Source organism: Lissotriton helveticus, chromosome 1_1, assembly GCF_964261635.1.
Source record: "Lissotriton helveticus chromosome 1_1, aLisHel1.1, whole genome shotgun sequence".
Taxonomy (NCBI): domain Eukaryota; kingdom Metazoa; phylum Chordata; class Amphibia; order Caudata; family Salamandridae; genus Lissotriton; species Lissotriton helveticus.
The window spans coordinates 538,597,783-538,613,224 of NC_136057.1; the positions used below are offsets into that span (position 1 = coordinate 538,597,783).

Here is a 15,442-nt window from a genome sequence, read left to right on the forward strand (position 1 = left end):
AATGTCATCTGTGCCCAAGAAACATGGGAAGCTGACCCAACAAATTTTAATCTTGAGGGGTGTAAGCTGTTTGGGACCCCGGCTGTTAGATCTAGGGCAGGTAGAGCAAAAGGAGGTCTCGTTCTGTGGGCGCATCTGACTCTAGATGGGACCTGGATCGATCTAAACTGGAAATCAGATTGTATGCTTGCAGTTCAGTATAAAACCAGGGATCTTAACCTGTTCATAGTTAATTTTTATAATGCAGCGGGCTGTAGAGTGGAGGAGCTGGAGGATCAACTAGGAATCCAGATAAAGAAGATGAATAATGCCCTCGCTCCTTCACTTCTAATTGCAGGTGATTTTAACTGCCATTTATGTCCTCGGCTGATTCCCTTTACGGAAAATTGGGCATCGTGTAATGTAGTGGAGGGCGCCCACTTTGACCACACAATAGAGGGAGCAAATCTTAATGGGATGATGAATAACCTTGACTTGTCCCACTCTATGGATCTTTTATCTCTCAACTCCAAAAGTGGGGTTAATCCAACCTTTAAAGGTAGAGGATGTAGATCATACATTGACTTTGTTATTGTTTCCCGTTTACTCAAAGAAAGAGTTTTAAGATTTAACATTGACTGTAGTGGCTTTAGCGACCACAATCCCCTTACAGTGAGCATTGTAGTGTCAAAGGTGAACAGAGAAATTAGGAAGAGACCTCTAGACATTAGGGAGATGGTCACAGACCAAGGCAGAAGATTAAAATGGGCTATCGGAAGTTTTTATAAGTCCTTAGTTTCCAAAGGGAAACAGCAGCTGGAGGTATGCCTAAACCCGGAGATTAAAGGGCCACAGGTGGTGGAGGCATTTGAGGAGATGGGTAGGCTAGTAGATTGCTTAATGCACGTAACAGGGAAAGGGAAGGAAGCCCATAGCCAGAGATGGTTTGATAGGGGATGCTCTTCGGCCCAGAGAAAGCTTAGAGCGGCCCTCATACAGAAACCCAGAGATGGTGTCAAGGTTACGCTCTGTAGAGCACATTATAAGCAAGAAGTCAAGCGCCGTAAGTTAGCTCTTCAACCTGAAACGTGGGAAGATCTACGAGAGGCTGCTGAAAAACGCGATCTTACCAGGTTTTGGCAAATAATTAACAAACTATGCTTTCAAGACGGGAATAGTCCCAGCATTGTCTCAAATGTACTACCAGCACAATGGGTGGAACATTTCAGTGCTTTTTATAACAGAGGGACCATGCTGGAAGGTGAACAAGATGACCACAGGGACATCGCAGCAGGGAGGATTAAATTTACCCTAAAAGAGATTGAGGGGGGTATAAAGGGCCTTACACGCAATAAAGCCCGGGTCCTGATGGGATCCCGCTGGACCTCTTTTTAAGCAACACAGAATTATGGGGCCCGGTAGTCACTAGAGTTATAAATGAGGCCATAGTATCGGGTTTACCCCGCTCTTGGTCAACAGCGACAATAGTACCAATTTTTAAGAAGGGTAGCAGAGATAGCCCCCAATGTTACAGGCCCATTTCTTTAATTGATGTAACGGCTAAAGTAATGGGCAGGGCTAGCCTAAACCGCTTAATGGATTGGGAAAATGGTATCCTCACAGAAGTTTAGTACGGCTTTAGGGCCGGGAGGTCTACGACAGACCAGTGTCTAAATTTATATTTACTGGTCACCAAATAAACAGTTGCCAGACAGGATAAAGTTTATTTAGCCTTCATGGATCTGGCAGCAGCTTTCGATTGTGTAAATCGATCGAAGCTGTGGGCCATATTGTCGGATCTGGTGGTTGATGTTGGCCTCGTTTCCATTTTGAGGAACCTTCATCAGAATACCTCCGCAACAGTGAGGTATAACCTGGAGGGTGATCAGACAGACTCTTTTAAATGTATGAGCGGGGTTAGGCAAGGGTGCATACTTGCACCCTTCCTATTTCCCATTTATATTAATGGGCTTGAACGTTTTTTATTGAATCTGAAAGCAGACTCGCCCAGAATAGGAAGCAGATCTGTTCCAGTTCTGCTTTATGTGGACGATGCAGTCCTGCTGGCCCGAACGCCAGTAGGACTGCAACGTCTGATTGACGGGTTTGTGGAGTTTATGTCTAGCCTTGACTTATCTGCTAACTTGACAAAATCATATATAATGGAGCTGGGCCCAAAACATAAAGGCAAACATTTTAACTACAGAATAGGCGCTACAAGTCTGGCAAAAGTGCAGACTTTTTTATATTTGGGCATTTTATTCGATAGAAATTTGAATTTTAAACCACTGATCGAAGAACACGTTAGTAAGCGGGTAGCGAGTTCAAGAGCGGTTATGAATTTTGGGCGCAGACTGGGTCGCTGGGCTCCTGAACAAATGCAACTGTTGCGAAGGTTGTGTACGGGGCAGAGTTATGGGAAATGGCAAATGCAACCAGTTTACAGACCAAGGAAAATAAATACTTAAGGAGGCTGCTTAAAGTCCCCAAATCTGTACCATCATATATAGCACATGAGGAACTGGGCTGTAAGTACCTGGAGGACAGGGTGAGGATCAGACCCCTCATGGCCTGGTTAAAACTATGGGCCAATCAGGATGCCAATCTGTCGCGGCTGATTATCACAGATTGTTTGGGGAGTGAGAAAGGTATGTCTATTTCCTGGCTAAAGTATGTGAAAGGGGCTTTGGAGAGCATTGGATGTGGAAATTTGTTCTCAAACCCCCAGAGCATTACAAAACAAGATCAAGCAAGAGTAAATGAGAAGCGCTCCAAACTTACCACCAGGTCACGAGAAATGAGGGAAAGGAATAAGCGCACTGTACAGGTCTATATGACAGTGAAACCCTCTAGTGGGATGGAGCCCTACCTCTCCCTTGTATATAACCCGCATGATAGGTTTTTATTAACGCGTTTTAGACTCAACTTGCTTCATCACCTTTTATCTGAACCTGCGGGATTCACTAATGCAGTTGAGTCAAAGGGTCCCTGTGGCTAAGATCATCGATCTCCACAGGATACCCTTCATTTTGTATTATTATGCCCATTTTATCATGTACCTAGACGCTGCTTTTTAATACATCTTTTAAAAAAAGCTAATTTAAGATCAGCAAGAGAAGCCCTTGTTTTTTTAAATGAGTCTAGACATCCCCTGACATTATTCTGTGTGATACATTTTTGAGGATTTCAGAACGATTAAGGTCCACTAAATGAATTTGATTTTTTGACACTGCTAAGAATGGAGAAAATGTGGAGATGGATGAACATTGTATATTTGATTAGTTTATTCCTGCTTCATTTTTAATGAAATGTTTTTATAGTATGAATAATGTACTTTTATGGTGTTGTTGAAAGGCCGAATAAAGGAACTTTGATTTGATTTGAATTCCACCTGTCAAAATGACCCCTTTGATAGGCTTTAAATATTAATAAGTCATCCCCCTAACTAGGCCCCACTGTCCATAAGGCAGGGTGCATGGTATTTAAATATAGGGCATGTAAAAGGGTAATGTTACACGTCCTTACTGTGAGAAGGTGCTAAAAGCTATTTTCACTGTAGCCAGGTTGGATATTCCATGGGGAAGCAGTGAGAAAAATACAAAGTTCATGTTTGGACTTTTTGAAATCTTTATTACCGGCCCGAGTCACTGGTGAAGTTGCATTTATAATAAATATTTTGTAAAGGATACTTTTAGAAAAACTTTGCCTGCCTGAAGCCTCTTGAGAACCGTTTGCATGAGCTGCGACTGTAACCCAGAAGCTGAACACTCTTTTGATAAGGTGTGAACTTGCTCCCAGAGCAGAGACAAAAGCCTTTGGTGTGGGGTGGTGTGGTGTTCCTCTGGCAAGCTGACCATCTGAGCTTTGCCCTGGAACTAAATTAACTTCAAAGGAGCCTGCCCTGTTACAGGCAGATGCATCCTACACCTGCCCACCCCTCTTTCCCTGACCCCATAGCAAGTCAGGCACCAGGCCCAGTGGGAGATAAGCTTCCCCCAAAACTGGTTTAGAGTGACCACAGAGGGAGAGGGGGGTTACTCATTTCCATGGCCATGCCTCTATGGTGGGCATAGGTGCCCTGCACAGGGGACACAAGGTTCTGCCCTTTTGGGTGTGGGCAGAGAGGGACACTGTGGGATTGTTTGTAGTAGGGCATACAGGAAGTGATGCAAAAGTGCGTACGGTTGCCCCTGGAACCTTTACTCCTTTGGTTAAGGAGAAGCCATGAGTCACCCCCACCTACAGGCTCGTGAAAAGGCAAAAATATGACATTCACAGTACTCTCCTCAGAACTATTTCTGGACCTATGGAAGAACAGAAAAGGACAGGTCCTGTTGTCTATCACCTGTGAAGAGCCAAGAGTGGACCTGCTCTCCCTCTTGTTCCCTAAACAAAGAAGTTGACTTGAAGGGTCATGAGGCTGATCTCTTGTTCCAGCTGCATGCACACAGTAAGCTTCCATAGGCCTTCACCTGCACTTGTCCAGCTGCCCAGCTTCAACTGGACCTGCCCCTGCTGCAGTGATTCTTGACCCAAAGTGTTGTCCCCAAGGTCCTTGTCCCTTGGCTTGCGCCAAAGTATACTTGTTCTAACAAATCCGGAAACCTGGGACTTAAAGCTTTTGGGCCCCAAAGACTTCCGGAGGACCGGGATCAACCTCTCAGGTGATCTGACGAAGGAGCATTGCAGATGGGCCAAGGATTCAGGTTGGTCCTGCCCGAAGTTTTTCTGCAGCAGCAAATCTGATCCAGCGGGACTTTGTAGAGCCCTCTTCGGCTTCAGCCTGGCCCCACTGGAATAATCAGATCTCCATGAAACGTGACTAAGAATAAAGGTAGATATATTCACTGGATCAAGGCACAAAAAGTATCTGCCTGGTGAGGGACCTTTTCTGGGTGCAAAATTCAAATTTCTCCCTCTTTGAGCTATCCTGATAAAAGTCAAGAGCTTCACCGAGACTTCGTCCGGCTGCTGTCAGGTGATGTAGAACCTTCTTCAGGCACAACCTGCTGCCATTCCCCACTTAGGATTTTTTACTTGCATTTCAGAGACTTAGGGGTTGATTACGAGTCTGGTGGTCTACAGATAACCAGACACGTGGGGCGTGGCGGTCTCTATTACAATTAGGGTGGTCAGACTGCCATTGCCCAGCCGCCAGGGAACGAAGGTTCCCTGGCGGCGGTCGGGAGGCTCCAAGATGCTTGCAAGCATACTACGAGTTTCCTCTCTGCTGGTGGTGTCATGGAGGTTCCTACTCCATAAAAGCTGTGATGGAGATGAAACAAAGGGAGCCCTGCAGGGCCACTAGTGCCTCCTCCGCATGGGTATGCATGCAGGGGACACAAGTGCCCCCCCGTGTGTATGCACCCCAGTTCCTGCATGGCATAGACTTTTTAGTCCATGCCGTGCAGCAACAATTTTTGGTGTTTTCATTGTGGTGCCCATTTTCTGAGGTACTGCCTTGGGAATGCCAAAAACCAGCCCATCAGACAGGAGGAAACTCCTAATCTGGCTGGCGGTGTGAACACAACTTTGGCAGTTCAGCGACGGGGCTAACCCGGTGCCACACCACCAAAGTCGTAATCAGGCCCTTAGTCTGTAGGTAAAACTCCTGACCATGTTGAACCTGGTTTCTGTATCCAACACATACTCCTTCACGGTGAACCTTAACTTCCACCCAGGGGCTGGTCAAACACAACCAGATCAATGGATTTAACCCAGATTTCTTGACTGGGGGTGCATGCATGATTTATTCAGCATTCCGTCCATCATTTGTGTGCGTTGCAGAGGATGATGATGTAGTCATTTTTTCCACAGGAGGTGAATAAACACTGAGCTAACCCACCTGTGATTCAAACCTGCTACCAGTTGCAATGTTATTCAACTAAGCCATCAGATTTGGCCTCGATAGTTTCTGAGAGGTTGGGGTGATTGCTCATGTGGCATTCTGTGTCAGTTTGTGTAGTCCTTCATCCAGGACCAGATAACGTCAGACAAATAATTATTTTAAGAGATTAATGTTTGGATTTTCAGATTTGGCTCAGAAAGTCAGTCTATTAAACAAATTGCAGTATGCATGAGTGAGGAAAATGGCGGAACATGCTACATCTGAAATATTAGTATTAATCAGTGGCTGTGTTCAAATTTTTTCTGGGATGTTTTAAGTATCAATTTAATTTTTCAGAAACATTATGAAACCATGTTGTGAATAGTGTTCCATACCTGGTGTCTGGTGTGACTTGTATAAACATCTGCTTGCAGTGCGCAGATAAATAGCCACTTTGATATATTTTGTCCATCCTATGCTTTTTTGGTAATATATCAAAATCACTGTTTAACGATGTGTGTGCTGATCTGTTTCGGTGTTCTCGTCTTCAACTGTTCTATTTTTTTTTCGGGGCGTGTGTGTTAGACAATTTTGGGATGAAATTACTGTTTATTGTAGAAATCATTTTGTACGGTGTTTTTATTTTATTATTGTGTATAAAACTACTTCTGTAGAATAATGATTAATCTTCACTAATTATTCGATGAGAAATGCTAAATGAATGACATGCAAAATGTTAGACGTGATGGACAGACTCAGCCCCCGACTGTCGTGTGTGTCAACCCGGTCTGAGACAGCTTCCTGGGCATACACACAGCCGTACCCGAGTACTTTATAGGTCTTTAAAAGACCACTTACTTGTTAACGAGGCTTGTTCTTTCACCCCTTCTGAAAACCCCTGCACTTCACTTTGCCGATTAATGGAAGAATTAGCCCCCTCTACTCGCCCCCCCCAGCCCCCGAAATGTCACTCTAGTTGCTCCTCTGACGTGAAGTTGTGTACCCTGCGTAGGCCTCGCTGTTTGTTGAGGTGCATTAAGAGCCCGCGCTAAGGAGAAGCGTTAGTCGAGATGGCATACGGGGACATTGACAGTTCCCCCAAAAGGATGACTAAAACATGGCGCCGCAGCTTTTGAAGGTAGAGTGGGGGCGCGGAGAGGATACCTCTGCCTGTTACACCAGTCCCTGGGGGCCTGTGTCATATTGAGAGCTTTCCTCATTGAGTTGGGGGCTTGAAAAGGATTCTTTGAAGACTGTCATTCCATTTCATCTTCGCTGCGACTGTTCTCCGAGCCAGCAGCCGCTCTTAGAAGTCTTTCCAAGGCACAGAGGAGCCAGGCAGGCTCAGCTGTTGGCGCCACAACAGTAGCAGTAGCATCTCCAGCTCGTGACTGCTGCGTGCCATCCACGATGGCGACAGGAAATGCAGCGTATCAGGCAAGGACCGGCCTGATGAATCTCATTCTCCCCACATTTCATAACGTTCAGCACTTGTAATTGTGGGTATTTGTTCGTTATATACAATGGCGCGTGAGACATTTGAAAAAAGTTATCCTAATTTGATGCTCCTTCTAGTTTATTAGCTGATGAACTATACGTTCCAGTCCAGACATTTTATGCTGTTTGCAAATCACGAGTTAAGCAGTCGGCTTCATGAACATTGGTCTAAAGCCCTCCTTTTTAATCTCACACCCGCGTCAAAGGTTGACAATGTATCCATTGCCTCTGGTTGAGTAACTTTATAAAGATATTAGCCCCACAAGCACTCCTCTAAACCGTGCTCTCTGAAAGCAACCTAGAAACAAAATTACAAACTACGACTTGTGTAGTGTTTATTCTTTTGTTAACAAACTTTTTTAATTCAATTGTACATCATTCTTTGTGAGCTTTTAACATGTATTTAAAATGTAAAAAAAACCCTGAATGGAATTGAACCAACTGGGCTATCGCATAACTAGTCTTAAGATGTTTCCTTTGATTTTAGGAACATGTGAATGAGTTTCTCCTATTGAAAGCTTTGTAAAAGGAGACGAACTGTTTACATTGGCATGTGGCAGGAAACCCTGACATATCCGCCTGGAATATAAACTCTGCTGAGTTGTAATTCTTTGAGGCACATTTAAAATGAATGCCAAAGTCTTGTGAGTTGAACTGCGATATAGTTGTCTCCCTTATATACGTTTACAAATCGGAGACTCCTAATGAGGGGGCTAGTTACCCAATATTAATTGAGGCATATGTTAACGTGTGAGAAGTACTCGAAAAAAAGAAAGGTTAAGAACACTCAATTAAGTTAATTTCTTTTCATGAAACATATTGGATAACGAATACAAAGTTGCACGAATCAGCGTGAAGCTCTGTCAACTCAACTCTTTGCACTGCAGCATAGACCGCTTGCTGGGACCGCCAACGCAAAACTCCAGCAACGTACCCCCAATCACCCCTCCAGCAATGCTGGCCGGCTTTCTCTGACAGCCTCCACGCCGGTCTCCCTGCTCCTGGAAGCCCTCTGTAGTGCGAATGGGAGTCTTGGCATGAACTTGAGAAGGTAAACTTGAGCGGGCCCAACCTGGTGACTGTATCCCACCTGCACTCCATCGCGGTTGGCCTGAAAGTGTGACTTTGACGCAGTCCAGCACGACCAGATATCTCAAGTTGGTACTTTGTGCTTTTTGGCTCTATTTTCACTAAATTCTTTATTGAATTCAGCTCTGTTTTTCTAACCTGGTGGAGGATGCTTTTTGTGTGGTGTTTTCACTGTATTACTGTTTGAAGTGCTGCACAAATACTTTACACATTGCATCTAAGTTAAGCCTAACTGCTATGTGCCAAGCTACCAGATGGCTGAGCATAGTTGAATTTTGGTTTGGCCTGTGCCTCAACCTGACATGGATTTTGGTTGCTGCTTGACCAGCGCTCATACCCCAGTCAGCCAGCAACTTAATTTCTTGCAGTAAATCTCTGCTTTGCACTCAAAATCCCAACAAGCATTGGTAAGCGTCGGTAAGCAGAAAGTTTGGAAACTTTGTAAAACTTTAATAAAGTTGCGATCATCTATTTTAGTCTGATTTGGATGACTCTGGCTTGGAGGAGGTCAAGGGGGCCAGTAATGAGTTGTAGGACAGTATTGTCTTCAAAGCAGTCTGAAGTCAAATTCCAGGCACTATAGAGTGACCTGCTACAGACTTCAATGGAGTGGATCTGATACAGGGGAACCAGAATGCTGAAGCTTCTGTAAGAGGCTGAGGATGCTGTGCGGTCAATGGGGGCGTCCTGGGATAACTCATTAGTCCACGGTCCATGTGGGAGGACTTTTGCATCAGAATTCGGTGTCCCTTGAAGTCCTCTTTGATCCAGCAGAAGTCCATTTGCCACTGGACTACTAGCCTCCAGTCATAACAAAACCAACAGTTTCTTTTGGCGAAGACTAGTGTCCGTCTTGGGTGACCAACTGCACTCCAATGACTCTTCCAGGTCCAGCAGACTCGGGTGCAACTTTTGAACACTGGGACTTGATCTCCCCGGCTGCACGTCAGCCGTCAGTGGCGGTCAATCTATTGTGGCTTCTGACAAGGCAAGACTGACCTTTTCAGCTTTTGTGGTCCTGGTATTGTTCTAGGAAGTCAGCTAACTGACTCTTGGGATTCACCTCTTCAGTCTGGGACTCGGGAGTGACTTTTCCATGAGCCAAGCACCACATGAATAGTCCTCTCTTTGCAAGCCCAAGAATCAGCAACTGCAGTTCAGCAGTGCAGCCTCTCTTGCCAGGTCCAGGTAACAGCGGGGCAGTCCTTTTTCGGTCCTCTCGCCATCCAGACATGATCTGAGGTCTGGGTGCCAGGGGTGCTGTATTTATGCTCATAAAGCACCCTCGGGAGAGACGGGGTTACTAGCTAATGGGCTACCAGGGCCCCTCCTACCTGATGATGACTTCCTTCATTTTGTGAAATCTAGCTATCCCAGGGTGCACTATGTAGCCCACTCCCCAGATGTCAGAACCCTTCTCTTGGCGTGTAGAGCTTGGTATCCTACCCCAGAGGTGTGGCGCCCTGAGGGTTACAAGCCCATGGAAAAGATGGTTTGGCAGCTGATCTTCTCCCTCTTTCACCGAGCCCCCAACCCGTCTACCTGAACAAAAGAACAGCCTATGTGGTGTGAGTCCACCATTTGCCCTTGAAAGGCGGCTTCCCTTATCAAACTCACCTTTTGAACTCGCACCCAGTGTGGCTTCCTGTCAGGGAGAGTAACACCTCCTCAAACAGCAGACCTCAATTTTTCCAGCTCCTGAGAGTCGTTCACACTTTTCCCCAGGAGAACAAACGGCTATCTTGAGGCCGGCATCTGTGAATAGTCACTTAAAACTTGGGCAACAGAGTAGCAACTTTCTAAAAATTACATTTCTTTAAAAGTTACATTAAACTTGACTCGGGAATCATGTGGATTTAATGTAGAGATTATTTTGATACCTTGAAATACCAACCCTAGTAGTCCCATTCAGAAGTTAGCGCAGCTGAGCTGTTTGTGTGTAACCCACTACTTGCCAATGGGGCTACTAGCTTATCCACAATAAAGACCACAATTTTGGGTTTTCACTGGTTGGACACATAAAAATAAATGTCCTAAGGCAGCACCATGCCGTAGAATTTGATAGGCCTGCTGTAGGGGTGACTTATGTATATTAAAATGGGAGGCTTCGGCTCTGCCTTTAGTTTAAATGGCAAAGTCGAGTTAGCAGTTAAACCCTGCTATGCTAGTCTGCAGTAGCAGGCTGGGAGATAAATGTTCACACTGTCACAACCAGGGAGGCACAAAAGTGCTGCAGCCCTGGTGGGACATTTTAAATTACAAGCCCTGGGTACCTCTTGTACCATATACTAGGGACTTATAGGTAGGTTAAGGTATACCAATTGGGTGTAAGCCATCCAGCCAAACATACTTTTAAGGGCCAGAGCATTGGCACTGAGATCGTGCTAGCAGGCTTCTGTGCACTCTGAGTCGAAAAACCAGCAGCATCAATACAAACCTTTGGGGCTGATCATGCAGAAAGAGGCATTTCCTTACAATATAAATATATGACAGGCTTGGTAGCCTAATGTATTTGTTGAATGCACCTTATAGGCATAGAAGCAGACCTGTTTTTACTGGCTGAGTCTGATGACTCAGTGGACTAATGCATTCACTCCAGGGATCTGGGTTTGATGTCATGGTTACCTGTTCAAACCCTGGCGGGTCCACTCAGCCGAACACCCGTCCGATATAGATAAAAAGAGTGCCATTACGTTGGGAAACAACATCTTTTATGCCGCACAAAAATGCCTCAAAGGGGTGACATGCGCTTTTCAAAAGCACATGCTATGTTGTAGGTGTCATAACTAGTGTTCTAGATAAATAGTGTATGCATGAAATCTAGGCACAAAACAGTGGAAAACAGTAGCTAATAGTAAGATTTTCAAACCAAACAATGCAATATTACATAGACCATGTCTGCCTTAGATCAAATCACCTTTACAGCAGATCAGTTGTTAGGAACACCGTTGAATGCTACAGGTCTTGCAGGCTTCTACATTGACTTAATGGTTTATTGTGGTGTGGCCAGATGCAAAGATCTGGTGTTCCTGCGTCGAGCCCATTTCGTAAACCCAGCTGGCTGCCTGGGCCGCAGAGACGGAGCTGATCGAGCGGACCATTATTACTCAAGCAGAAGGTTGTGTGGACTGTCCAAGACCTATTGAGGACATCGGCCAACCGAAAGTGTTGTTCTTTTACGGGCCTTCATGTGAGAAGGTGAAAGCTATCCTCCCTCAAATAACTAATGCTTAAAGGCTGCATCTAAGGAGAATATCGCCTTGTGGCATTTTTGCCTGAATCTGGTCATGGTGGAAGAAAAGAAACAAAGATTTTTTTCAAGAATCAAGTCTCAGGCTCGAAAAAGAATCGGGTGGCGTCTCATTGTGATCCCCCTAAAAATGCAGAACTGAGTAAAGGAGATATGATTCTTCTGAGTGCAATGACTGTTCTGCCGGAAGATGTTTACGCTCATCTGCTATTATTGAGTTGGAGATGAATGCAATGTAACACTGTCATGGGGAAAAATATGTGTTCAGCCAGCCTGATGCTGGACATTTTTTTTTCCAGAAGCCTAAATGTTTGAAGGGTTGGGTTAAATGTGCCCTTTGTGCTATTTCCGGGTTCATGCTTTGTTGCTCTTGGTCCTTCTTGGGGTGGCTTACCCACATTGTGTGTGGGACTAATACTTTCCCAAGGCAGATGGGAATGGTGGAAGTAGCCTGACATTTTGTAAGCAGCTGTGTTCCTCGCTTATTACATTTACTAATTTCTTACTTGCCTCCCCCCTCCCTTTACAATCTGGGAGTGTCAGAGAAAAATAAACTGGGTCTTGCTTATACTGCTCTTATTTGGTTGGACATATCTTAATTTTTCATAATCTTGTGACTGTATTTCTATCCCTGAAAACCTGGTGCCTAGGGAAATAATGGTGTACACACAGCAGGTCTGGGAGAGTCCCCTAATCTCCCCACTCTGTGTACTAGTTTTCCACACTATGGCGATTTGTTCACATGAATTTCGTACAAAGTGGCCATTCCCGCAAAGGTAAACACTTCATTTTTGCACATTGTCATGCTCATGCCTGAAAGGCCCTATGAAAGTGGGACCGGAACTAGAATGGGTGTTTACATGCTAATGTGTTCTTTCAGCTGAGACTAGTCCACCTCTGATCAGCCTAATCCTATCCTCTAGTAACAAGGTGTTCATATTCAAGGAATGGGCGCTTACGTCCACCAGGGCACAGTCTGGAGGCGCCAGTAATTTTAGCGTCACATTAAAAGTTATGGTTTTGTCCCTTTTGTATGGCAACTTGCAAGCATGTTCACAAAATACAGGTCAGTGGTGGTTGTCAATTTCAGGTGGCATTGTGGGCATGTGCGCCAAGCTTGGATGGTCTACATACTTTAGAATGTACTGCTTGTGGACTTTTGGATGACTCTGAATGTGGTGGTAGCTTGTAAGATAAACCTTCAAATAAAATACATTAGCCATCATGGTAGCAAAGTCCTTCACTTCATACAACAAGTATGCTCATGTAACTTCTGATGTCCGGTTTATCCAACCTTTGAGTTTATAATTCAGATGGCTTATGCTTTCTATAAATACCGCTTTAAACCGTGAATATGTGATTAATTCTGAGATTTGTTAGGAAAAATATTGTCTTATAACAGACTCATGGATCGACTTTGGATTTCCATTTGTTCCTTGGAGGAGACACTGTGCAAGCAAAGAGAACACTAGTTATATGGGTGACTCGTATTGAGCTGTGAAAGATAAACCTGTCAAGCACTTATGTTTTTCCTACTTCAGGATTAACACGAGCATAGGTTGGTAATCTCGGACAACGTGATTGCTGTTTTATCAAGGAACTAATGAGGAAAGTTTATTTTCGTTCCCTATGCCAATAAATGGTGATGTTTTAAGCATATGAGCTAGAGGTTTATAAGCCAGATTACACATAAAGTACCCTACGTTGCCAAAAGAAAATGTATAGTGCATCTTGGTATAACACAAATAAAACATGGCAATATGCCAAACCTTTTTGTGTTGGGTAGTGCAACACACAACTTTAGTATCACACTAGGATTTTAAGGATTCTTTGGTGCTCTCTGGTGTAAGCATGCACTCTTATACCCCACTTCAGCAGTAATTTACCCACACATCTTTTAGCAGTTTACAAGCTTCATAAAACGCTTTGTTAACCCCAAGTACATGTCATCTGCCTCACAATAACCCTGAGGCTGAGGACCACTTGACCTTCTCCCCACACATCATCTTTATTTTTCCTCCAAGTGGCTCTATTGTTTTTAGATCATGTGAACCATGTATTACAACAAAAAACCAGCACGGCCAGCAGTAGTACACAGGTCCACAACTCATCCCCATTGATATCACGAAGTGCCCTCTGGTACTTTAAAAAGCAAACAATTAGGTAGGTACAGCACTATATAGTATCAGAATAACATCAGTAAGCAAACAATCTAGAGACATTCAGCAGGACCTCATGCCCACCCCGTAACAGTTTGTAACAGAAGGTATCACTGTAAATAAAATTTCTTTCCGCAGGGGGAAAGGAATTGTATCATGCCTGTGTGTGCCACACTGCAATGTCAGGAGGGAGCTATATTAGAGTGACTGTAACTAGAAAGAAAAGAAAATAGTCTGTGTCCATAAAATCGATGGCGCCCCATAGGACAACCGGTGTGTGCACATAAATACACCATGCAACGAAAGGAGTAGGAAAGGGAAGCTGGCAGTCAAAACATGTTAGGCACCAGTGCCCAGGGTGGGTGGGGGAGGGCTCAAAGGTGCCATGCAACTGCCTACAACAGAGCTACTTTGGGTGTCTATTGGGGAGGCAGTGGAGGTGACCACACAGGTGGTCACCGTATCTGCCCACCATGTTGACTAATAAGGTGCAAACTCCCAACGCGTCATTGAGTTCAATCATCTGTCCTGGCCAGCAACTCAGCCATGTATGTGTCCCAGACATCTAGCGATGGTACCCCTCCCCGCGTCAATGGCAATGATCTCCACTTCACTATCTCGGTGGAAGCCCATTTCAAAACATCCTTTAGTCAGAGCGACCGTGACGGTGCTACAGCCAATTTCCAGGACATGGTTATACTGCTCTTCAGGAAAAAGAATGCCAAGTCCATTAATCTGACAACATACTTGTTATTGCACATTCACACAGTCAATCCCAGCAGGCAGTGAAGCGGGTTGCACTGCAGTCGGTGCCCCATGACTTCGGACAATACCTGAAAGCTTCCCCCCAGAAGCCGGCAATCAGCTGGCCTTCCCACACGCTTTCATCACCATCTTTGGCTCTATCCCATTTCCATGAACTGCACAATTATCTAGGCGCTGATACACACGTTTCTAGACCACCCTGTGTGGTTTGAACTTATCAGACAGTCCTTCTCATAGAGCTCCAGATGAACTGCTTTCTATTGTTTAAGGATCTACGCCCAACTGATCAGGCTAATAGAATTGAACTTAGTCTGTGCTTATGTAATGCCCACAGTTGTATTCATATGGGGTGTGTTAGTAGAAGATAATTATTTCTATTTAATATGTCCTCCAATTAGTTATAATTACTAGTACTTCTTCCAGTTACCCTTGGTTGTATGGAGATCTAAGATGGTGGAAGACACAAGGGTGAAGGGAAGACCATTAATGCAAAGAGCTGCTGCCCAATTGGCTAGTCTCACAGAACAGTATTGCAAAGGTGTTCCTAGACGACATCTTTGGTTTGTCTTCAGTAACTTTGCTAAATGCCTTATTCTATGGGAAAGTGTGTGTAACACTTGAACATCAAATTATAATCTAAACGATAAAGAATTAATATAACTTTATGAGCTTAAATCTCTAACCAGTCACCATCAGCGTAGAGATAATAACAGCATGCAATACCACATGCATATGTTTGAAAAGAGATATATGCAGTAGTAAGGCTTTAATTCGTCAAGAAAATAAGTTCTAGGACTCTCTTCTGGAGGCCGCTGCAGCTTGTACCACACATTGCCCCTGCTATGCTGCCAATTAAAGTAACAACACAACTACTTA

The 15,442-nt window shown here is 44.5% G+C and overlaps 1 protein-coding gene across 1 annotated transcript in view; it reads left to right on the top strand.

The window, feature by feature from the left end:
• The window catches only part of DERA (deoxyribose-phosphate aldolase), a 269,417-nt gene that overhangs the window by 46,752 nt on the left and 207,223 nt on the right, over positions 1–15,442 (top strand). The gene's annotated exons all lie outside the window — the stretch shown is intronic.